This window comes from Equus quagga, chromosome 3 (genome assembly GCF_021613505.1).
Source record: "Equus quagga isolate Etosha38 chromosome 3, UCLA_HA_Equagga_1.0, whole genome shotgun sequence".
Taxonomy (NCBI): domain Eukaryota; kingdom Metazoa; phylum Chordata; class Mammalia; order Perissodactyla; family Equidae; genus Equus; species Equus quagga.
In genome coordinates, this window is record NC_060269.1 from 89,973,073 (window position 1) to 89,997,679 (window position 24,607).

Sequence of the window (24,607 nt, forward strand, 5' to 3'; positions counted from 1 at the left end):
GTTTGAATCCTGGGCGCAGACATGGCACTGCTCATCAGGCCATGCTGAAGCAGCATCCCACATGCCACAACTAGAAGGACCCACAACTAAGAATACACAACTATGTACCGGGGGGCTTTGGGGAGAAAAAGTAAAACTAAAATCTTTAAAAAAAAAAAAAGAAAAGATGCTTGGTATTATTTCAGTCTTCTTAAATTTATTGAGACTTCTTTTGTGGACTAATATGTGACCTATCTTGGAGAATTTTCCATGTGCATTCAAAAAGAATGTGTATTCTGCAATTTTTAGATGGAATATTCTGTATATGTCTATTAAGTCCACCTGATCTAATACGTCTTTTTTTTTTTTGAGGAAGATTCACACTGAGCTAACATTTGTTGCCAATCCTCCTCTTTTTTTTTCACTTGAGGAAGATTAGCCTTGAGCTAACATCTGTGCCAATCTTCCTCCACTTTGTATGTGGGATGCCTCCAGAGCATAGCTGATGTGTGGAGTATGTCCACACCTGGGATCTGAACCTGCAAACCTGGGAAGCCAAAGCAAAGCACAGAACTCTAACCACTCGGCCATGGGGCCAGCCCCTCTAATGTGTCATTTAAGGCCAATGTTTTCTTATTGATCTTCTGTCTGGATGATCTATCTATTGATGTAAGTGGAGTGTTAAATTCCCCTACTATTATTGTGTTACTGTTAATTTCTCCTTTTATGTCTGTTAATGCTTGCTTTATATATTCAGGTGCTCCAGGTTGAGTACGTAGATAATTTACAAGTGTTATGTTCTCTTGTTGGATTGTTCCGTTTATTGTTATGTAATGCCCTTCTTGTTACAGTTTTTGTTTTAAAGTCTATTTTGTCAGATGTAAGTATTGCTATCTGAGCTTTCTTTTCATTTCCATTTGCATAGAATATCTTTTTTTTTTCTATCCCTTCACTTTCAGTTTGTGAGTATCTTTAGGTCTGAAGTGTGTCTCTTATATGCAGAATATATATGGGTCTTGTTTTTTAATCCATTCAGCCACCCTATGCCTTTTGATTGGAGCATTTAGTCCACTTACATTCAAAGTAACTATTAATAAGTAAGTACTTATTGCCATTCTGTTACTTTTTTTCTGGATGTTTTTGTAGTTTTCCTCTGTTCCTTTCTTCTTCTCTTGCTCTATTCCCTTGTGGTTTGATGGCTACCTTTAGTGTTATGTTTAAGTTCCTTTTTCTTTATTTTTGGTGCATTTATTATAGGTTTTGGTTTGTGGTTACCACGAGATTCAAATATAATAACCTATGTAAATAGCAATCTATATTAAGTTGATGATCTCTTAAGTTTGACTTCTTATTAAAAGCCCTACACTTTTACTCTCCCCCCCCCCCCCACCATGGTTTAGGCTTTTGATATCATATTTTACCTGTTTTATTTTTGTGTATCCTTCCATCTATTATCATAGATATATATGATTTTAGTACTTTTGTCTTTTGACCTTCATATTTGCTTTATAGGTGGTTGATCCCCTACTTTTCCTGTATATTTGCTTTTACCAGTGATATTTTTTCTTTGATAATTTTCTTATTCCAATGTGTAACCTTTTCTTTTCCACTTAAGTAAGTCCCTCTGACATTTCTTGTAAGGCTGGTTTAGTGGCGATGAACTCCTTTAGTTTTTGCTTGTTTGGAAAACCCTTTACCTCTCCTTCCATTCTGAATGATAACTTTTTGGGTAGAGTATTCTTGGTTTTAGGTTTCTTCCTTTGTATGAATACCATGAGTTTTAATATGTTGTGTTTTCATTTTCATTTGTCTCAAGATGTTTTCCAATTTCCTTCGTGATTTATTCTTTGACCCATTGGTTCAAGAGCTAACTTGCTAGTTTTTGGGGGAAAAGGTTTCTATCTAAATGAGTTTGAAGACCAGGTGCAAAGCAGGGCAGGGCTCTCCTCATGCACAGCGTGGACGTGGAAGGCCCAGGCTGTGGTATGCTCACCATCTGGAGAAGGGTCCTCAGAACCAGCTATGGTTCTGTCATGAGATTTGATGAGCATCTTGATCACTAGCTCCACTTGAGGCTTTGTGTGTATTTGTGACTCTGTTCAGAGAGAGGTTTGGTTTGTGGTGCAGTGACCATCCCCAGGGCACAACACAGTTGTGTCTGTACCTACTTTTGTTCTTGTGCTCAGAGAGGACCAGACACAGGCAGAGAGACAGTCTGGAGAGAGGCTCACCAAACAGCTCACAGGCTTCAGAGGTTTTTAATGCCAAGTGCTAAGGTGTCCATCTGGTCTCCTCATCAACTCCTCTATGTACCCCTTCCTTGGAAACCACTGCTCTCCTTCTCTCCACTCTCCTCCCTCATTCAAAGGAAGGAGTAAGAGAGTGAATAATGTACCATGGACTTTATATGCATCATCCCCGTGAAGCCTCACTAAGTATCACTGTCCCCATTTTATAGTTGAAAAAACTGAGGCCCACAAAGTTTAAGTAACTTGCTCAATCAATGCTGAATAAGTAGACAGTGAGTAAAAGGAAGAGATTGGACCTCAAAATGGGTCTTTCTGGATCTAACACTCAGATTCTTCCCATTGTGGCTCCCCCTCCCATTCCTTTAACAGATATGTACTATGTGCTTGCTCTGTGCTAGGAGCTCAGGGAGCTACAAAGAAAAACAAAATATGGCTCTTGGCATCCAAGGAAACCATTGGTAGCAGAGGAGATAGATGACAAACCTGTAATTACAACAGATTTTAAAAAGTGCTACAGAGGTGTAAATACTATGGGAGCACAGAGAAGTAGGGAGTCAGGGGTACAAGCAGAGAAACAGCTCACATTTAGGGCCGGACTTCTCCAGGAAAAAAGGAGGAAGACAGAGGACATTTGGGAATTTTTTTAAATAAATGCCAGATGGTAAATATTCTAGGCTCGGCAGGCCAGGCAGTCTCTGTTGCAACTACTCAGCTCTGCCACTGTAGCACAAAAGCAGGCCCAGACAAAGCATCAGTGAATGAGCAGGGCTGTGTTCCAATAAAGCTAAATTTACAAAAACAAGAGGCAGCTGGATTTCACCCTGGCACCAAAGTTTGCAGACCCCTGCAAGATCAAAGGAGGTGACAAAAGCTGCAGGCAATCAGATTTTTGTTCTAGAGAGATCACTCTGTAGGCTGGGCCAGGAAGTGAAGCAAGGAAAGGTGCGGTGACTTTTATAATCCCTTCCATTGGAATAGAGCTTTACAACTTCACAAAAGGTACCTCCACTGGTTCTCACAGCAACCTTGCAGGGAGAGGGCATGAGTATTACTAGTCAATGATCTCACTTAAAAAATGAGAAAACCAGAGACTCAGTACAGGTCAGGCAAGTACCCTTGGATAACGCAAGCTAATGGCCCTGCTCAGCCTCAAATAAGGCCTTTTGACTGAACTTCATTTCCTTTGCTTTCTGAATGTTTGTTCTATGGTCAAAGAAGTAATAGTAATAGTTAGAAGAAGCAGCGCCAGCATCAGCAGCTAACATTTATTGAACTCTTACCTCATGCCAAGCCCTATTCCAAGTGTTTTGTAAATTTAACTCACTTATTTCTCACAGGATCCCTATGAGGTAGGTATTATTATTATCCCCATTTAACTGGCACAAGAGAGATCAAATAACCAGCTCAAGATGACACAGAATGAGAACCCAGATCCAGTCATTCTGGTTCAAGAAGCCAAGTACCTGATAAAGACTCTCTTGACTCAAACTTTAGTCAGGCTCCTCTGAGCCCTCTTCTCAACTAGACCTTGACCTTGGCCCCATCCCCGTTCCTTTTTGAGTCCAATCATTACAAAAATCCTGCTAAGTCAGTTTAGAGAGAATCCCCCACTCTTGATCTCCAATCTACCTTGATATCTGGTCAAATTCCTCATTCCCCACCCTTGGTATCTCACCACCCTGGCCTGTCTTCTGCAAGAATCCTGTTAAGTCGGTTTAGCAAGAATGCCGCTATCCTTAATGTCATCTCTTAGTACTCTTCCATCCACTGGCCTCCTCAATCTGCAAGGCCCCAGCTGTCTCTGCTGTGTTCCGAGTTGAGCCTCATCTCACTTCCTATTGTGATAGTCTTGACACCTATCACAATGGCCCTGAGTAAAGTCTCCTTACCATTTTAACAAGTGTCAGAATAAATCTTTCTTTAACATCCCTCACCACTGGGGTATGCCATCTCCTCAGGTCAGAGGTCAGAGGGCTGCAGGTATGGGAATCAGAGGTGTGAGGAAGGAAAACAGGAGTTAGCATGGAATGAGATAAGCTGGGTGATGGAACATTTCATCCTTCCCAGACTCCTCTGCCCTTTCATGCCTTTGCACAAGCCGTCACTAAAATGGCCCTGTCAATGCAAATAATTCATAACCAACCTATAAATCAGAATTGGGGTGAGTTTATTATGAGCCAGAGTGAGGATTATAACCCGGGAAGGCCTTAGAAGGCGTTTTGGAGAAGCATTGGTTTCAGTACAGTCTTATATCTTTTTAGAATAAAGAACATACGTTAAACACACCCAGGATACATTTTCATCAAAATTTCAAACAGATATTCAGTTGCAAATTAGCAGGTCAACATGACCATGATGTCAGGAAAGGGACTAATCTGGGCATTACTAATAGGGCAGAGGAGGGGAATCTGCATTCCAATCTTAAGAGAGTGCACTCTTTACTTTAATGGTTGAGCAGATGTACAATGTATGTTTGATAGGCCGCAAGTCAGGCTTTTTAGTTCTAGTCAAACCAGTTTTGAACCTGAATATTTACCCCATATACCTCATTATGTGAAAATCTCTTGTCAGCCCCACCACTATCCTCTCCCCAAACTCCTACGCACCCTACATCACTCTACTCAGCTGTCACCAAGGTAAAGGCAACCTCCTCTTCCCTAGAGAGAGTTTAGAACTCCTCTCTCTGAGCAGCAGACTTCTCTGCTGATGCCTGTCTTAGCGGACTGCATCACCACCATTTACAAGTCTGTCTCCCTTAATAGACTGTGTACTCTTTCAAGTGTGCGCCATGCCACCTTCAACCCTAAATTCAAGACTTTTAAAACACTGCCTCATTCTCAGTGGCTTGTAACAATAGTAATTTATTGTGAATTCCAAACACTAGTTCCTGATCTGCAGAAAGGCTTCCATGTGGTCATTTAAAAACCCAGGCTCCTTTCTTATTGTGGCTCCATCTTCCACTAGGACCTTGAGGTTCTCTGCGTTTAGCTGGAAGATACGGAAAGAGGATGAAGGATTGCATGTGGAAGCTGGAAGCAGCACTCTTCACTTCTGCTCACATTCTATTGGCCACAAGTTGGTCACATGGCCACAACCTAGCTGCAAAGGAGGTGGGGAAATGTAGTCAAACTTTGTGTCCCGGAAAAAAGGAAGTGGGCCACAGCCAAACCACCTGGGTTTAAATTATAGTTCTATCACTTACTGGTTGTGTGACCTTGGACAAATTACTTAACCTTTTACAGCTACAGTTTCCTCATCTGTGTAAATAAGAATAATATCCATTTCATGGGGTTGATATAGGGAATAAATGAGCTAATATATGGAAAGTACTTAGAAGAGTGCCCAGCATCTAGTAAATGCCATATAAAGGTTAACTGTTATCATTGTTAATATCCTCTCATCAGAATTCTTCCACACCTTCCCCTCTGACCCAGAGTAAAAGCTGAAGTCTTTACAATGGCCTCAGAAACCCTACGCGATCTGCCCCCAGTTACCTCCTGCCTCCTCATCACTCAAGTCACCCTGACCTCTTTGCTCTTGCTTGAAAGTACCGGGCAGCTCCCACCCCAGGGCCTTTGAGTTGCAGTTGCTCTGCCCAGAAGGCCCTTCCCCAGGTTTCTGCATGGCTCACTCCAAAACTCCCTCAGACGTCTGCTCAAATGTCACCTGCCCTGACGACCAGAGACTGCAAGCAGCCCCTCTCCAGTACCTCCCATTCCCCTTCTCTATTTTATTTTTCTCCACATCTTCTATTACCACCTGATATGCCATGTATTTAACCTGGTGTTCATATTCATCTGTCTTGCCCACTGGGCTTCAAGCTCCAAGAGGGCAGGACTCTTTGCCTCTCATTCTCTTCCATGTGCCCAGCTCCTACGACAGCGTGTGGCACAGAGTAGGCACTCAATAACTATTTATTCAACGTATCAATACGTTTGCAAATGAATGAATGGCGATTCTCCACTGACACTCTAACATCTTTGGCCTTGTTAAATGCTTCTCACCATTGTGGTGACTCTGATTTCTGTCCTGTCAGACATAAAATTCATCTAAGTCTGTGCAACGCACAGACCCTCTGTTGGAGACAAATAGCAACATAGACTTCTTTGGTTTCATACGGAGAGCTGTGGTTTGACAAGGAACTGAAGATTCTGGAATTGGGATGGTCCCAGAGAGTCCAGAAAACATAGTTTTGTGTTCTTAGACTGTAATCTGCAGAAGAGCAGCAAGAATAAAGTCTGGCTGCATCTGTACAACCAAGGGGCCAGTCCCATGATCCACTCAGTGTGTTGCATGTCCTGAGTCTGGCGACATCCAGTGACGATGGTTAAAGTTCATACAGTGTGTCAAAGTAAATGCTAATTAACAACCAGATCTGCAAATCACTGAAGATACTTGTTTTCTCTTTTCGCTTTAATGAGAAGTGAATTTCTTCTAGGGTTACTGTTAACTTCCGTAGTTGTGTCTTGTGAGCACTTTCCTGTCAACTTTTTCTATGATTGTATCAATTTAGGGGAAGAACGCAGTGTAGAAGACAGTTTTCTTTTTTTAAAGATTTTATTTTTTTCCTTTTTTCTCCCCAAACCTCCCCAGTACATAGTTGTATATTCTTCGTTGTGGGTCCTTCTAGTTGTGGCATGTGGGACGCTGCCTCAGTGTGGTTCGATGAGCAGCGCCACTCCCGCGCCCAGGACCGGAACCAATGAAACACCGGGCCGCCTGCAGCGGAGCGCGCGAACTTAACCACTCGGCCACCGGGCCAGCCCCTAGAAGACAGTTTTTTCAGATCTGCGTTGTCAAACAGCACTTTTTTTCTCACAAAGGTGAGAAGTCCTTCCCTGGCTTAAGATAGCACTGAAATGAAGTGTCGAAGAGTTACTTCTCCAAACAGACACTAATTCTAATTTTTGCTCCACACTCAGTGTATGCAAACAAACATGTTAGAATGTGTATTTCACAGGCTGTGAAAACTGAAACCGGTTCCAGCTGGTTTGGGTGGGGATCAGACTTTCTACCCACAATTGAATTGAACCCACCACAGAATCCTCCCACAGAAGAAAACAAGCTTGGATGTGTCTGGCTGCAGCCAACAGCACTTAAGGGCCGCGTCCAAAAACTTTGTTTTTGGAAGAAAAATTCTTGTCTGGGAGGCTCCCAACCCCCACCCCCACCCTTAGGCAGGCTTCCTGTGTTTTATTCTCCTAAAGCACACCTTTTTGCAATGCTTGGCGTTTAGAATTGTTTGAATTCTCTGTCTGCCCGCACTACAGGTCAGCTCGGGAAGAGACTGGCTGTCTTCGATCTCACGCACTGCAGTATCCCGGATGCTTGGCGCAGTAAGGGCTGCATAAACACGTGTATTGACGACCAACTGACTGATTCCTTTCTCGCTGTGATTAACGTACCGGGATGTCAGAAAGAGCTCCAAATTTCATTAGAGCGTCCGGGTCCCATCTTGGCTCTACCTCTTCTTGCTCTGTGACTCTGGAAAAGTCACCCAGCCTTTCCGAGCTTCTACTGCCTGATCTGCAAAATAAGGATGACAATGTCCTCCTTTGGAGCATTTCTAAGGAGCACGTGTGATCATGGACTTAGTGCTTAGTAGATGTTCAAAGCACATCAGGCAAACTCAGTCAAGTGGTGACGATTTTAGCATCAATGCTATAAGAGCACTTTATGCTGGAAAAGAAGATGAGTAATTTAAAAATTGAGGATATGGCCATCTACATCTTTGCCACCTGAAGTCAGTGTATGTGAGGTAAAATGGATATCTGTAGCATGTGGGAACTTGTGGAAGTGGCAGCAAATAAACTCATATTGATTATCTGTCTTATCTTGTCCAGACTTTCTGACTGCAAGCTCCCTGAGGTGAGGGATCCTGGATTATTCATCAAGAGTGCCAGCCTAAGGTCAGGGTGGGCCCTAGGCGTATTCAGTGCATATTTACCTGACCTAAATGAGCTCTGCATTTCCTCCAGCTGTTGAACCCACCCAGTAAATTGCTTTACCTGTATCTAAATTCTGTCCATCCTTTAGTGTTTATGAGTCCACTCCTGAATTTTGCTTCCTATTGGCATAGGATTATATCTAATCAATAAATCTCTGGACTAGCCAAATGACACCCTAATTTCTGTGGATTCTGACTTCTCAGGGATGTTTTAAAGACACCCGCAGAGATGAGACTTCTAGGAAACGGGCCCAATAAGAAAAGTTACCATCAGGGTGGTTGCAAGGTGGTAGGAGTTGGAGGAAACAGGGAGTTGTTGTTTAATGGGTGTGAGTTTCAGTTTTGCAAGATGATAAAGTTCTGGAGATTGGTTGTACGAAACGTGAATATATTTAACACTACTGAACTGTGCACTTTAAAAGGAGTAAGACAGTAAATTTTGTTATGTGTATTTTACCACGATTTTTTAAAACGTAACCATTAGAAGTCTCCACTATACACTGAAGAAAGAGGGTAAAACCACCTTGGGGTAAAGATGTTGCATTTTACTTTATCACAGATTGTCTAGAAAGCCTGGGCGTGTTCTTATCATCTCCAGGTTCTTTCAGGCCTAAACATTGATCTGCAGGATGAAATAGGAATGAAATATTGTCCAAATGTTTCCTATTGCCAAGTTGAAAAATGAGCTTAGAAAATGTGTCCACACTATAAAATAATGTGTAAAAGTTATTAAATACACGGACCCAAATTAACTGTGACGTAATTACCGTTTGCTTTTTGTGGTGAGAACGTTTAAGATCTACTCTCTTAGCAACTTTCAAGTTCACAACACAGTATTATTAACAACACTTGGGTTTTGAACAAAGGTTTAGTAATTAGGGACTTCTCTAGCAACGACTCCAGACCTGTGGGGAGGCTCTACACGCCTGGTTTCTGGCTCAGAGTTCCACAGCTCCATTCAAGTTATTGGGTGAATTCACCTGCCTTTTGTCTTCTTGCTTCCCAGGGCGAGGTTGCCTAGAGTTAAATGCCAAACAGAAATAAGAAGCGTTTTCAATATTTACATTTACCTTCTGTAGGAACCCAGAGACTATCTTCATCCAACAGCTCTGCCACTTGTCATATTTAAGCTATTATTTAACCAGGAAAGGGGGGTGCGGGGAGCACTTATGTGGTGATGGACGAGGAATAGTGTACAAGTGAAATTTCACAATGACATAAACTATAATGAACTCAATAAAAAACCCCACTATTGTTTAAACGGCAGCAACATTCTAATCACAGCAAAGTACAGTTAATCCAGGGCTTTTTCCCATTCCTTCTTAAAGCATTCAACATCGTTGACTTCACTTCCCTTTTGAAAAGCTCTCTACTGCTTTGTCTCCAGCTGTGGTTTTCTGTTTTTCTTCCTCCTTCCCTGACTCTTTCCTTCCCGCTGCCTTTGCTCCCCTGCTTTTCTCCTCTATTCTTCACTCAAGGAATATTTCTGGAGGGGCTGCAATGTGCCAGGCACTGTGCTCCCAATGGGGAGCAAAACAGATGTGGAGCCCGCTCCCCTAGGGTGTCCCTAAGAGTGAAGAGACAGGTGTGGATCAAAGCATCACAGTAACAAGTGTGGACTTGCAATGACAGCCCATGATGGAGGCATGGGGCCATGGAGAGTTCAGGGAAGATCACCGGGGCTGAGACCTGAAGGATGAGTAAGAGCCTGTGGGCGAGGTGGACGAGGTGAAGACGCAAGGTCATAACCCCAATGTTGTCTCAGGCAGCTCCATGTTCACTAACATGCTTGATTTTCTCAGTGCTTGTTGCTTAAAACCATTTCCACCTACATCATATTATGCCGATACTCTGTTGTGGGGGAGGACAAAGCATTATTAGCCCTTCATGTAATTGAGGACACAGGTTCAGACCCATTAAATGGTGTACTCAGAGTCACGTGGTCAGTAAGTAGCACCGCTGGACTGACCCCTGGTCTCCAACCCTAAGTCCTGGGAGTCCCTTCCCTCTACCACTTACAGGACCTCACCAGAAAGCTCGCAGACGCAGCTCACTGGGCCCACCTTCTCCTCAGATGCAGGTTTCACATTAGCTGCCAGATATTTCCACAGGGGCATCCCAACACCGTCACCAAAACAAAATAGCAAAAACTGTTAGTCTTCTACAAAAATCAGTTTTGCTTTTAAAGTTTCTTAGATTCGTTCTGCTGATATTGTTCTGCCAAAATCTTGGATTTATTCTCCTCTTCTTTGGCCAGGCTTCTGGCAAGTCACCCAGTCCACTGAGTGTCCCTGCACAGACTTATACATCTGTCTATCCGATTTCATCTCCATTTCCATTCCCATTACCTGTGCAGCGTTTCATCACACCTGCCAGGCAACAGACGTCTGTTGTTCCTACTATGTGTAAGATACTATCTTGCCCTCAAGGAGTTTGAAACCCAAAGGAAAGAAGAGACATACCCACAAACATTCAGAGAGTCGGAAAGACAAATGTCCAAAGTGCTGTGTCATTCCATAAATACTTATGAAGTAGCTCACGTGTCAGTTCCTTTTCTAGGCACTGGGATAAAAAGAAGAATAAGATGTGCTTTCTGTGCTTGAGGGGCCTTACAACTGAGGAGGGAGGGAAGGATCAGAGGGTAACCTCTGTGAGGGTAGGCATTTTTGTCTGCTTTGGTTCACTGCTGACTCCCCAGCCTCCCGAAGAGTGCTGGGCCCATAGCAGATCCTTCGTAAGTATCTGTTGGAAGAATGAATGGGGGAGCAAATCAGTAACAGCCCTTCTGGCTTCCCTTGGCCTTTTTTAAAGGTCCCTGGCCTAGAATACAATCATGAATTGAGGCTGGACTGGACATTACTTTACAAGACAGATACATGTACTCAGAATTTTCCCTTCCCTCCCACACTGATCAGCTGTTCTTGACCCCAACATATGACCCTCGCTTCTTTTTTCTCTTGCGAGGAGTTATTTCCTCGGGAAGCTCCTTAAATCCTCATGATAACAGTTTCTCTGTGGGCCCACCCCATCAATCCTCCCAAGTAAATGTCCACTGAACCCAGCTGGCTACAGTCCTGAAGTGCCACCCCTCGTCCATGCCCCCAACACCTTCAGGTCACCTGAGCTCTCACCACCTTGAATAAACCTCATTAGTAGTTTGATGGTATCTCATTGATGCATCTCATTATAATATTCTTACATCTATGTATAATTTTAAGTAAAAGGGATCATAACATACATGCTATTTTTATCGTGGATACTTTTTCTTTCTCCTTTTCCCTTTTCTCCCTTCAGAGCAGCATCTTACCCACCATTTTCTCCCCAAGTAAGTCGTGTTAAAAACCTTGTGTGTCTCGCCATATCTTTCTCTTACTCAGACAATTCTATACAGATTTACATACATTTACACATATACATGGCTTCGTCACAATTTTGCAAAAATGAAACCACATCTATTTTCTGCATCTTGTTTTTCCCACTCAGGAGCACATGGTGAAAATCCCAGCGAGTGGGTGAAAATTTCTAATTCATTCTTCTGAAAGGCCACATTGTATCCATCGTATGACTGTATCACAAGTTCATTCATCATCCTCCTCTGATGGACGTCCACTTTGTTTCTAGCTCTTAGCCGCTACAGATGATGCTATAATAAACATCTTTCCGTGTATTTTTCAGAGAAGTTTCATTTATTTAACAAAAATGTACATAGCATTTATTATGTGACCTACACCATTTTAAGCACTTCATAAATACCAACTCATTTATTAATGCTACATTGCCTTCCCAAAAGGCTGTAACACTTCATGTTTCCACCAAGAGGAAACACTTCCCATATTCCAATAACAAGTAACAATATGACTCCTCTTAATTTTGCGAAGCTGACGGGTGTCAGATAATATCTTATTGTTGCTTTGACTTGCACGTCCCTGCGCTAGCGAATTTAAGCATCTTTTCATGTCTGTGGGTCTTTGGGTTTGCTCTTCTGCATATTGCCAGTTCATATCAGTTGCAAGTTTTCTGTTGCATTGTTGATCATTTTTCTTATCGATTTGTAAGAGCTCTTTATATATTAAAACAATCAACTCCTTTTCTAGCATATGCATTATTAATATTTTCGTATCCATTGTTGGTCTTATAGACTTTGTTTATCATAGGTTTTGCTTTAAATTAAAAATTTTTTCATATGATCAAATATGGCTATCTTTATAGACTTTAGGTTTCTATTGTTCATGTAATTGCCTAGATGTCTTGCCTAGCTTTTAAAGAATTATATCTAAGCCTTTAATTCATCTGCAGTTTATGTTCATAGATGGTGTAAAATGGAGTCCGTTTTGATTTTCTTCCAGAAAGAAGTCGGTTTTTTATTAGATGGCCCACCTCTTTCCCCCTGAATTAAACTACCACATTTTTCCTACATGAACGTCTCATTGGGATCTAACTCTATGTCCACATTGTATTGAGTTCATTACTGTGGCTTTAGGGTCTGATTATCTGGTAAGGCAAATCTCCCTTACTGTTTTCCTTTTTCATAGTTTTCTTAACTAATATTGAGCATTTATTTTTTCTGATGAATTGTATGACCACTTTGTCCAATTCCAAGGAAAAAAACCTTATTTTCATTCTAATGGAAACAGCATGAAATGAATTTTAGGAGAACTGACTTTTTCATTAAATAAGATTTCCCATCAAAAACGTGGAAGACCTCACCATCTATTCAGATCTTTTTTGTCTTTTCTTTTTTTTTTTTTTTTTGAGGAAGATTAGCCCTGAGCTAACTGCTGCCACCAATCCTCCTCTTTTTGCTGAGGAAGACTGGCCCTGAGCTAACATCCATGCCCATCTTCCTCCACTTTCTATGTGGGACACCAGCCACAGCATGGCTTGCCCAGTGGTGCCATGTCCACACCCAGGATTCAAACTGGTGAACCCCGGGCCACCAAAGTGGAATGTGCGCACTTAACCACTGTGCCACCAGGCTGGCCCCATCTTTTTTGTCTTTTTCTTAAGGTATACTTTTTGGTGAGGAAGATTGGCCCTGAGCTAACATCTGTTGCCAACCTTCCTCTTCTTTTTTCTCTCCCCGAAGCCCCAGCACATAGTTGTCTACCCTAGTTGTAAGTGACTCTGGTTCTTCTATGTGGGATGCCACCATGGCATGGCTTAATGAGTCATGTGTAGGTCCACCTAGGGTCCAAACAGCGAACCCCAGGCTGCTGAAGCAGAGCAGCACAAACTTAACCACTCATCACACAGCTGGCCCTCTTTCTTGACTTTCAACAAGATAGTAAGAATTCTTCCCTTTCCTATATTTTCTGTTACTTTCTTGTTAGAATTATTCCTAAGTAATTTATAGTCTTTGTCACTATTTTATATGGAAAAATATGTTCCCATTTTAATTTTTAGTTGGCTTTTGAGTAGAAAAAACGCTATTGATTTCTGTATATTTATCTAGCATCCATCCACCTAATCATATCCTCTTAAGCTAATACTTGGTTTTTGGTAAATAGATTTTGCCTATTTAAACAATTTGCTCCTATACCTACTTGCTTAGAATTTTATAGGAATGGCTGCTGAATTTTAGCAAGTGTCATTCAAACACCTACTGATGTTTTCTCTTTCTCAGTTTATCGATGTAATGGGTTGTGTTAATGGATTTGGATATTGAACGACTCTTGCAGTTTTGGAACAAACCATGCTTCTTTATTGTTTTTTATTCTTTTGATATAATGAAGACTTCTATAAGCTATTTTATTTATAATTTGTATCTCTAAGTCATAAGTGAGATTCTAATTCTAATTAATAATTATAAGGAATCTATACTTTTTTCTTTCTTAAGTTTTGGTATTAAAATTATATTGGCTTCAAAACATGAATTTAAAAGATTTTTCTATGGCTTGGAGTAGCTAAACCTGCATTTCTAATCATCTCCCAGGTGACGCTGATTGTACCAGTCTGTGGACATACTTTGAGTAGCAAGGGTTTCAATAACTTACTGCAATTAGCAGACTTTCAGAGGTAAACTAAAGCTCAGCTGTGAGCCCATCTGGCTCGACGGTCTTCTCAATACTATCCTCCAATCACCTCATCATTGGTTCATTCATGTTTTCCCTCTCTTCTTGGGTCAATTTTAATAGTTTGTGTTTTGCTAGGAGATCACACATTTCCCATAGGTTTTCATACCCACGGCTGTGAAGTTGCCTATAGGGAGTCTATTTCTCATGTGCCTGTCATTGTGACTCTTTTCTTATTCCTAACTTCTTCTGTATTTTCTCTTCAGCCTTGCAAGTTGTTTGTCTATTTAATATAAAAAGGTAGGTTATTAGTCTCTTCAATAAACTTTTGGAGTTATTTTCAGTAGATTTTGACTTATTTATCTGTCTTTTTATTCTTTCTATTATTTCTCTATATCATTAATTTCAACTTTTACCTTTATTAATTCCAATTTCCTGATTTCTTTTTCTAAATTTTTAAGGTCAAAATTTACTTACTTTTGGGGCCAGCCCGGTAGCACAGTGGTTAGTGTGCACGTTCTGCTTCGGCAGCCCAGGGTGCACTGGTTCGGATCCCAGGTGCAGACATGGCACCACTTATCAAGCCATGTTGTGGTAGACGTCCCACACATAAGGTAGAGGAAGATGGGCACGGATGTTAGCTCAGGGCCAGTCTTCCTCAGCAAAAAGAGGAGGATTAGCAGCAGATGTTAGCTCAGGGCTAATCTTCCTCAAAAAAAAAAATAAATTTTAGTTACTTTATTTTTCATTTTTCCTTTTAAATTGCAAAGGCATTTTAGAGCTCTAAATGTTCCTCTTGGTACTGCTTTCAGGGTCCTGTAGGTCTCAACAGGAAGTGGTTGCCTTTTCTTTAGTTTCTAAAGAGTTAATGAATTCTCTCCTTTTTTAAAAAAATTATTTTATTGGGCCAGCCCCGTGGCACAGCAGTTAGGTTAGCATATTCTGCTTCAGCAGCCCAGGGTTTGCTGGTTCAGATCCCGGATGCAGATATATGCACTGCTTGTCAAGCCATGCTGTGGTAGGCATCCCACATATAAAGTAGAGGAAGATGGGCACAAATGTTAGCTCAGGGCCAGTCTTCCTCAGCAAAAAAGAGGAGGTTTTGTGGCAAATGTTAGCTCAGGGCTGATCCTCCTCAAAAAGAATTATTTTATTGAGGTCATATTGGCTTATAACATTGTGTAAATTTCAGGTGTACATTATTATATTTCAGTTTCTTTATAGACTGTGTCTTGTTCACCACCAGTAGTCTAGTTTTTATCCATCTCCGTATATATGTGCTCCTTTACCCCTTTCACCCTTACCCCACGCCCTTCCCTCTGGTAACCACTAATCTGTTCTCTTTATCCATACGTTTGTTTATCCTCCATATATGAGTGAAATCATACAGTGTTTGTTTGTCTTTCTCTGTCTGGCTTATTTTGCTTAGCATAATATCCTCAAGGTTCATCCATGTTGTCACAAATGACACGATTTTGTCTTTTTTATGGCTGAGTAGTATTCCATTGTGTGTGTGTGTATATCTATCTCACATCTTCTTTATCCATTCGTCCATTGATGGGCACTTAGGTTGCTTCCATGTCTTGGCTATTGTGAATAGTGCTGCAATGAACATAGGGGTGAATAAATTTCTTTGAGTTATTGATTTCATGCTCTTTGGATAAATACCCAGTAGTAGGATAGCTGGATCATATGACATTTCCAATTTTTGGACATATCTCCTTTCTGTTTCCCATAGTGGCTGCAACAGTTTGCATTTCCACCAGCAGTGTGTGAGGGTTCCCTTTTCTCCACATCCTCTCCAACATTTCTTATTTCTTGTTTTGCTAATTATAGCCATTCTGACGGGTATAAGGTGATATGTCATTGTAGTTTTGATTTGAATTTCCCTAATAATTAGTGATTTTGAATATCTTTTCATGTGCCTTCAGGCCATCTGCATATCATCTTTGGAAAAATATCTGTTCAGATCCTCTGCCCATTTTTTGATTGAGTTGTTTGTTACATTGTTGTTGCATTGTATGAGTTCTTTATATATTTTGGAGATTAACCGCCTCTTGCATATATGATTTGCAAATATTTTCTCCAAGTTGGTGGGTTGTCGTTATTTTGTTTCTGGTTTCCTTTGCCTTGCAGAAGCTCTTTAGTCTGATGTGGGCCCATTTGTTTATTTTTTCTTTTGTTTCCCTTGCTTGGTTAGGCATGGTATTTGAAAATATGCTGCTAAGACTGATGTCAGAATGTACTGCCTATATTTTCTTCTAGAATTTTTATGGTTTCAGGTTTTACATTCAAATCTTTAATCCATTTTGAGTAAATTTTTGTATATGGTGTAAGACAATGGTCTACATTCTTTTTTTCTTTTTAAGTGTGCAAGTCAATTTATTGTTTCTTTCTTTATTGAGGTAACATTGGTTTATAACATTATATAAATTTCAGATGTACACCATTATATTTCGAATTCTGTGTAGATTACATCATGTTCACCATCTAAAGGCTAATTACCATCCATCACGATACACATGTCCTAATCACCCCTTTTGCCCTCCTCCCCCCATCCTCCTCTGATAACCACCAATCCGATCTCTGTCTCTATGTGTTTGTTTGTTGTTTTTTATCTTCTATTTACGAGTGAGATCATACAGTATTTGACTTTCTCCCTCTGACTTATTTCTTTTAGCATAATACCCTCAAGGTCCATCCATGTTTTTATGGCTGAGTAGTATTCCATTGTGTATAGATACCACATCTTCTTTATCCATTCATCCTTTGATGGGCACCTAGGTTGCTTCCAAGTCTTGGCTATTGTAATAATGCTGCAATGAACGTAGGGGTGCATATTTACGCATTCTTGTTTTCATGTTCTTTGGATAAATACCCAGCAGTGGAATATGTGAATTGTATGGTAATTATATTCTTCATTTTTTGAGAAATCTCCATACTGTTTTCCATAGTGGCTGCACCAGTTTGCACTCCCACCAGCAGTGTATGAGAGTTCTCTTTTCTCCACATCGTCTCCAACATTTATTTTTTATCTTGTTAATTATAGCCATTCTGATGGGTATAAGGTGATATCTCATTTTAGTTTTGATTTTTATTTCCCTAATAATTAGTGATGTTGAACATCTTTTCATATGCCTATTGGCCATCTGTATATCTTCCTTGGAAAAATGTCTGTTCATATCTTTTGCCCATTTTTTAAGTGGGTTGTTAGTTTTTTTGTTGTTGAGATGTATGAGTTCTTTATATATTTTGGAGATTAACCCCTTATCTGATATATGGTTTTCAAATAGTTGTTAGCTGTTCTTTTCATTTTATCGTTTCCTTTGCTGTGCAGAAGCTTTTTAGTTTGATGTAGTCCCATTTGTTTATTTTTTCTTTTGTTTCCCTTGCCTGGTCAGACATGGTCCTTGAAAATATGCTGCTAAGACCAGTGTCAAAGAGTGTACTGCCTATGTTTTCTTCTAGAAGTTTTACAGTTTCGGGTCCTACATTCAAGTCTTTAATCCATTTTGAGTTAATTTTTGTGTATGGTGTAAGATAATGGTTTACTTTCATTCTTTTACATATGGCTGTCCAGTTTTCCCAACACCATTTATTGAAGAGACTTTCCTTTCTCTGTTGTATGTTCTTGGCTCCTTTGTTGAAAACTAGCTGTCCGTAGATGTGTGGGGTTTTTTCTGGGCTTTCAAGTCTGTTCCATTGATCTGTGTGTCTGTCTTTGTGCCAGTACATGCTGTTTTGATTACTATAGCTTTGTAGTATATTTTGAAGTCAAGGATTGTGATATCTCCAGCTTTGTTCTTTTTTCTCAGAATTGCTTTGGCTGTTCAGGGACTTGTGCCGTTTCATATAAAATTTTAAGATTCTTTGTTCTATTTCTGTGAAGAATGTCATTGAGATTCTGATGGGGATTGCATTGAATCTGTTGATTGCTTTGGGTAATATGGACATTTTAACTATGTTTATTCTTCCAATCCTTGAGCATGGAATATCTTTCTATTTCTTGATCTCTTCTTCAATTTCTTTCAATAATGTCTTATAATTTTCAGTGCAAAAGTCTTTTACCTCCTTGGTTAAATTTATTCCTAGTTATTTTATTGCTTTTGTTGTGATTGTAAATGGGATTGTATTCTTGACTTCACTTTTTGCTACTTTGTTATTAGTATATAGAAATGCATCTGATTTTTTTTTAAAGATTTTATTTTTTCAAATTTTCTCCCAAAGACCCCCAGTACATAATTGTGTATTTTTAGTTGTGGATCTTTCTAGTTGTGGCATGTGGGATGCCACCACAGCATGGCTTGATGAGCGGTGCCATGTCTGCGCCCAGGATTCGAACTGGTGAAACCCTGGGCCACCGAAGCAGAGTGCTCAAACTTAACCATGGGGTCACAGGGATGGCCCCGAAATGCAGCTGATTTTTATATGTTGATTTTGTACCCTGCAACTTTGCTGTAGTTGTTGATTATTTCTAATAGTTTTCTGGTGGATTCTTTAGGGTTTTCTATATATAGAATCATGTCATCTGCAAACATTGTGAAGGTTTTACTTCTTCCTTTCCAATTTGGATCCATTTTATTTCTTTTTCTTGCCTAATGCTCTGCCAAAACTTCCACTACTGTGTTGAATAAGCATGGTTAGAGTGGGCACCCTTGTCTTGTTCCTGTTTTCTGAGGAATGGCTTTCAGTTTTTCCCTGTTGAATATGGTGTTGGCTATGGGTCTGTCATATAGGGCCTTTATTATGTTGAGGTGCTTTCCTTCTACACCCAGTTTATTGAGAGGTTTTATCATAAATGGATGTTGGATCTTGTCAGTTGCTTTCCCTGCATCTCTTGAGATGATCATGTAGTTTTTATTCTTCATTTTGTTAATGTGGTATATCACGTTGATTGATTTCTGGATGTTGAACCATCTCTGCATCCCTGGTATAAATCCCACTTGATTATGGTGTATGATCCTTTTAATGTATTATTGGATTCGATTTTGCTAATATTTTGTTGAAGATTTTTACATCTATGTTCATCAGGGATATTGGCCTATAATTTTCCTTTTTTGTGTTGTTCTTCTCTGGTTTTGATATCAGGGTAATGTTGGCCTCATAAAATGAGTTAGGAAACATCCAGTCGCCTTCAATTTTTTGAAATAGTTTGAGAAGGATAGGTATTAAATTTTCTTTGAATGATTGGTAGAATTCACCAGAGAAGCCATCTGGCCTAGACTTTTGTTTTTTTTGGGGGGGGGGGGGGGGACGGGTATTAGTTTCTCTCTCTTTACTTGTGATTGGTCTATTCAGATTTTCTATTTCTTCTTGATTCAGTTTTGGGATGCTGTATGATTCTAAGAATTGACCTATTTCCTCTAGCTTATCCAATTTGTTGGCATATAGCTTTCCATAGTATTCTCTTATAAGCCTTTGTATTTCTGTGATATCCAGTGTAATTTCTCCTTTTCATTTTTAATTGTATTTATTTGAGTCTTTTCTCTTTTTTTCTTGATGAGTCTGACTAAGGGTTTGTCAATTTTGTTTATCTTCTCAAAGAACCACTTCCTATTTCATTGATCCTTTTTATTGTTTTTTTAGTCTCTATTTCATTCATTTCTCCTCTGCTTTTTATTATTTCCTTCCCTCTACTCACTTTGGGCTTTGTTTCTTTTTCTTTTTCTAATTCGTTTAGGTGTAGTTTAAGATTACTTATTTCAAATTTTTCTGGTTTGTTGAGGTAGGCCTGTATTGCTATATATTTCCCTCTTAGTACTGCTTTTGCTGCATCCCATAGGAGTTGGTTTGTTGTGTTTTCATTTTCGTCTTCAAGTATTTTCCGATTTCTCCTTCGATTTCTTCATTACTCCAGTAGTTGTTCAGTAGCAAGTTGTTTAGTCTCTACATATTTGTGACTTTCTCGGGTTTTTTTCTTGTAGTTGGTTTCTAGTTCAATAGAACTAGTGTTTTGGTTGGAAAAGATGCTTGATATGATTTCAGTCTTCTTAAGTATATTGAGACTTGCCTTGTTTCCCAACATATGGTCTATCTTTGAGAATGTTCCAAGTGCACTTAAGAATAATGTGTATTCTGCTGTTTTTGAATGGAATGTTCTATATATATCTATTAAATCTATCTGGTCAGCGTTTCATTTAAGGCCACTATTTCCTTGTTGACTTTCTGTCTGGATGATCTATCCATTGATGTAAGTGGGGTGTTGAGGACCCCTACTACCATTATGTTGCTGTCAATTTCTGCCTTTAGGTCTGTTAATAGTTGCTTTATATAATTGGCGCTCCAGTGTTAGGTGCATATATATTTATAAGTGTTATGTCTTCTTTGTGGAATGTTCCTTTTATCATTATACAATGCCCCTCTTTGTCTCTCATTATCTTTTGTATCTTGAAGTCTGCTTTGTCTGATGTAAGTATGGCTATACCCACTTTCTTTTGCTTGCCATTTGCTTGGAATAATATCTTCCATCCCATCACTCTGAGTCTATGTTTGTGTTTAGAGCTAAGATGTGTTCTTTGGAGGCAACATATTGTGGGGTCTTGTATTTTAATCCATCCAGCCACTCTGTGTCTTTTGATTGGTGAATTCAGTCCATTTACATTTAGAATGATTACTGATATATGAGGGTTTAATATGGCCATTTTATCTCTTGTTTTCTGGTTGTTCTATATTTCCATTGTTTCTTTTCCCTTGTATTTCTGACTGCCATTTCAGTTCAATGGCTTTCAGTGATGGTTTTCTCAATTTTCTCTTTACTTCTGATTTTTATCTCTGCTCTGATTTTTAATATTTTGGTTACCATGAGGTTTGTATAAAAGATCTCATAGATGAGATAGTCCACTTTCTGATAGCCTCTTATCCCCATTAGCCTAAGGAGGTTCCATCCCTGTCCTCTTCCCCTTCTAAGTTATTATTGTCACAAATTGTTCTTTTTTGTGTTGTGAGTTTGTGACTAAATTGAAGTGTTTATAGCTATTTTTGACTCTTTCTTTCCCTTTATCTTTTATGTTATAATTAAGTGTTTGCCAGCCTGTTCTGATAGAGAGCTGCAATTTCTGATTGCATCTATTTTTCTCCTTGCTCAAAGTTTTGTATACCTTTGCCTTTTTGTTTCAGGTAGGAGGGCTCCCTTCATCATTTCTTATAAGGCAGGTCTAGTGGCAATAAACTCCCTCAGCTTTCGTTGATCTGGGAAAGCTTTTATTTCTCCATCATATCTGAAGGATAATTTCACTGGATAGAGTATTCTTGGCTGACAGTTTTTGTCTCTCAATATTTTGAGTATTTCATTCCACTCTCTCCTAGCCTGTAAGGTTTCTGCTGAGAAATCCACTGAAAGCCTGATGAGGATTCCTTTGTAGGTTATTTTACTCTCTCTTGCTTCTTTTAATATTTTCTCTTTGTCATTGACTTTTGATAGTTTTAATATTATATGCCTTGGAGAAGGTCTTTTTGCATTGATGTAATTAGGAGTTGTATTGGCTTCATGTACTTGTATGTCCAGTTCATTCCTCAAATTTGGTAAGTTCTCAGCTATTATCTCTTTGAACAAGCTCTCTGCTCCTTTCTCCCTCCCTTCTCCCTCTGGGATATGTATAATACTTATGTTACTTTTCCTAATTGAGTTGGATATTCCTCAAAGAATTTCTTCATTTTTTAAAAATCTTAGTTCTCTCTCCTCCTCCACCTGAAACATTTCTAGGTTTCTGTCTTCAACATCACTAATTCTCTGCTCCATAAGATCTACTCTATTTTTGTGCTTTCTACACTATTTTTTATCTCATTAATTGTGTTCTTCATATCTGTAATTCCTGTTGTTGTTTTTTTTTTAGAGCTTCAATCTCTTTGGTGAAATATTCCTTCTGTTCATTAATTTAATTCTTGAACTCATTGAACTGTCTTTCTGAGTTTTCTTGTAACTCATTGAGTTTCTTTATGAAAGCTATTTTGCATTCTCTGTCAGTTAGATTGTAGTCCTCTGTGACTTCAGTTTTGTTTTCTGGAGAGTTGTCATTTTCTTCTATCCTGCAGTGTTTCTGTAGTTCTTCATGGTGCTTGATGAACTGTTCCTCTCCTGCACATTTGTGGTAGTAATTACCTTTTTTTAATCAGGTACAGCTTTGGTTACTTTGGTTCTGGGTCACCTGGATTTCATGTTCCTCCACCTGCTCTCTGTGGGCTCAGATGCTTCTGTCCCATTCACCACCTGCACAGCTGTTCCAAGATTGTCTTGAGGTGCTGGTTGCACCCCTGGCAGGGATGCTAAGTTCACAGATGTCACTGTCTTTGGCAGGGGCCTGGGAACCCAGGGAACTGTATACAGCCCCTGCCGTTGGGGGAGCTGGTGTCGGGGTTCCTGTCACTGGGGGTTAGGTCACTAATTCTGCTGTGGTTCTGTTGCTTCTGGCCACAGATTCCCCCTGCCCGCATTCTGTTCCTGCCCCATTTTCTTGTACTTATGCCAGTCAGCCATTCTGTATTCAAGTGGGCCATGCGGCAGCTGCTTGGCAGGTCATACTCGCACCCATGAGGTCACCACTTGGGCAGGGTCCCTTTGCAAGAGCTGAACTGCTGCCACTTGTGGAGAGCCTTCTCACAGGTGGGGCCACCAAGACACAGTAGATGTTCCTGCCAGTCGGGCTACTGCTGCTCCACGAGCATTTGTGTGTGGGCCAGGCTGCCCCTGCCTCCACTCAGTCACATTGGCCACTGTGTGAGGATCCGGTCCTTGACTGCTGTGCTGGGGATGGGGAGGGGGCCACTCCCCTAGTTCCACTGCTTCCTGAGGGTCCAGTCCACCCACCTTCAGAGGTATAGCTGCATGGATCACTCAGGCATCCTGTTGTGCTTTGTAGGGAATCCTGTTTGTTAATGGACATCCATTTAGTTGTAACTTAGCAGGATAGACAAAGGGAACAACTCACTCCCCCATGGTGCTGATGTCACTCCATAAATTCTCTTTGATTTCCTCTTTTCTCCAAGACTTACCTAGGAGTTTATTCCTTAATTTCTAACTATTTACGGTTTTTAGGTCATCTTTTACCATGTATCTATAATTTTTCATTTTTATGAAAAAAATACTTTGTGGGATGTAAGAAGTCCTTATATGTACCATATCAAGTCATTTGATTACATAATTCAGTTCATCTTGTTAAAAATAAAATTCAGGGGCCAGCCCCGTGGCCAAGTGGTTAAGTTCACATGCTCCACTTCGGTGGCCCAGAGTTTCACTGGTTCAGATCCTGGACGTGGACAGGGCACCACTCATCAAGCATCCTGAGGCTGTGTCCCACATAGCAGAACCAGAAGGTCCTACAACTGGAATATACAGCTGTGTACTGGGAGGCTTTGGGGAAAAGAAGAAAAAAGAAAAAAGAGGATTCGCAACAGATGTTAGCTCAGGTGCCAATCTTTAAAAAAGAAAAGAAAAGAAAATTCAGCTGAGTAAAGTCGAAGACCTAATTGACTTTATTAAATGACTCATAAATCAGGCAGTATCCCATGTAGCAAATAGAAGCATGCTCCAAGGAGTTGTACAAAGTGGAAGGTTTGGTTTTTTGGGGTTTTTTAAGATTTTTTTTTTCCTTTTTCTCCCCAAAGCCCGCCAGTACATAGCTCTATATTCTTCGTTGTGAGTCCTTCTAGTTGTGGCATGTGGGATGCTGCCTCAGCATGGTTTGACAAGTGGTGCCATGTCCCCGCCCAGGATTTGAACCAACAAAACACTGGGCCACCTGCAGCAGAGCACACAAACTTAACCACTCGGCCACAGGGCCAGCCCCCAAAGTGGAAGGTTTTTGTAGGCAGAAGAGTGGAGCAAGGAAGTTACTAGCAAAAGAAAAGAAAGGACTGTTTCAGGCCAGGACATCTTTTCAGGGAAGGGAAGGCAGGGTTCTTATCATGCAGATTTATCACTGGTGCTAATCAGGAAATTTCAGATTGACTGGTAAGAAGGTCACATTTCTGGGATAGATTGAAACTAAAATTAAGTCTTAGTTTGCTGTCATGGTGGCCAACGAATCCATTTTCAGCCTATTTCTTTTTTGACAATCTGAATAATATTTTAACTGGTATAATACTATTGTATAGCAGAATAGTTGTTGTAGAGTTTAATATATAATATAATATAGCATAATATTTTGTTGGTCTGAATGGTTTTTTGACTATTAATTCTGGCTAATTGTGAAAAAGGTATTTGACATTTCTCATTATGACTATAAATTTGTAAAGTTCTCCTTGCCTTTATGTATTTAGCTGCTAGTTCATTGCCTGCTTTATGACTCTTGTATCTACTTCCTTACTTGTGCCTTTTGTCATTCCAGAAGGATGTTGCTTGTACTCCAAGTGCTTTTAGCCTAGCTCCACCTCGTCTGATATTAATGTTACCACTCCTGCCTTCATTTGCGCAGTATTTCTTTGCC